Source organism: Apaloderma vittatum, unplaced genomic scaffold (assembly GCF_000703405.1).
Source record: "Apaloderma vittatum isolate BGI_N311 unplaced genomic scaffold, ASM70340v1 scaffold32645, whole genome shotgun sequence".
In the NCBI taxonomy this organism is placed as follows: domain Eukaryota; kingdom Metazoa; phylum Chordata; class Aves; order Trogoniformes; family Trogonidae; genus Apaloderma; species Apaloderma vittatum.
In genome coordinates this window covers 365-1,250 of record NW_009715931.1, presented here as the reverse complement: position 1 = coordinate 1,250, position 886 = coordinate 365, and the positions used below count along the sequence as shown (strand labels likewise).

Here is an 886-nt window from a genome sequence, read left to right as displayed (position 1 = left end):
GGGGCTGCTGCATGAGATGCGGCCCTGGCTCTGGTGGAAGGGGTGGGGGGTCTCCCCAGGGTGCTCGGGGGGCACAACATCAGGGCACCCACAACCTCCCTTCCCAGCAGCAGTGCCAGGGAAGAGCTCTTCATCACTGCCTAAGCCATCGAGCCACCCGCCCGACACCGCGGTTCTCAGCCACAGCAGCGAGGACAAGTCCGGTGTCACCGAGCTGTGAGAAACCCCACCAGCCATCCTGGAGAGGAAAAGCTCTCACCCTTTGCTTGTCCGGGTCCACGAACCGAATGCCAAAGTAGTCCTTCTCCAGCAGGTTCAGGTGGTGGCAGAGAAGGTCAAACAGGTACTGGCCCTTGGCATCTCTCTGCAAGACAAAGAAACTCGGCTGGTGGGAGCAGAGGGGCTGGGGTGGGTGAAGGGTCCGAGACTTGTAAAGAGGCACCAAGGATGGCACAAATCCCACCAACTTCCCTGGTGCTTTGCTGGTGATATTTTCAGCTCAGAAACCATCTCCCACCCCACCCGAGACAGAGCCCAACAGCAGCATCCCCGTTCCCCGCCCCGAGCCCCGACCCTGCCTGGGTGTGATGCTGAGGCTGCTCAGGGGACCACAGTATCCACCAAAAACCCCCACATTTGTTCAGACAAGTCTTCCTCCCTGAGGTTCAGAGCTTGCTGAGAGCGGGGTCCTCTTATCCTGTGTCAAGTTTGGGATCAAACCCTGAATTTTAGATGTTTCTGAAAGGCTTAAACCAGGTGATGCACCCCTGGGAAACTCCCTTGCCTGGAGCCTGGGAGAGAGAAGAAGTAAGATCATTCAGACCCTGCAGTCTGTGCCCCTTTTTGACCGAGCAAACGGCACCCCGGCTGCCAGGGATGCTCTAGC

General features: G+C 58.4%; 1 protein-coding gene across 1 annotated transcript in view; it reads right to left on the bottom strand.

Moving 5' to 3' along the window:
* FRMD5 (FERM domain containing 5) overlaps nucleotides 1–369 on the bottom strand; it is a gene marked incomplete at its 3' end in the record, with an annotated part of 13,753 nt that extends 13,384 nt beyond the window's left edge. Inside the window, exon 1 of the mRNA XM_009869349.1 lies at nucleotides 260–369. The remainder of the gene's footprint in view (nucleotides 1–259) is intronic.
* Between the last annotated feature and the right edge of the window lie 517 nt (nucleotides 370–886).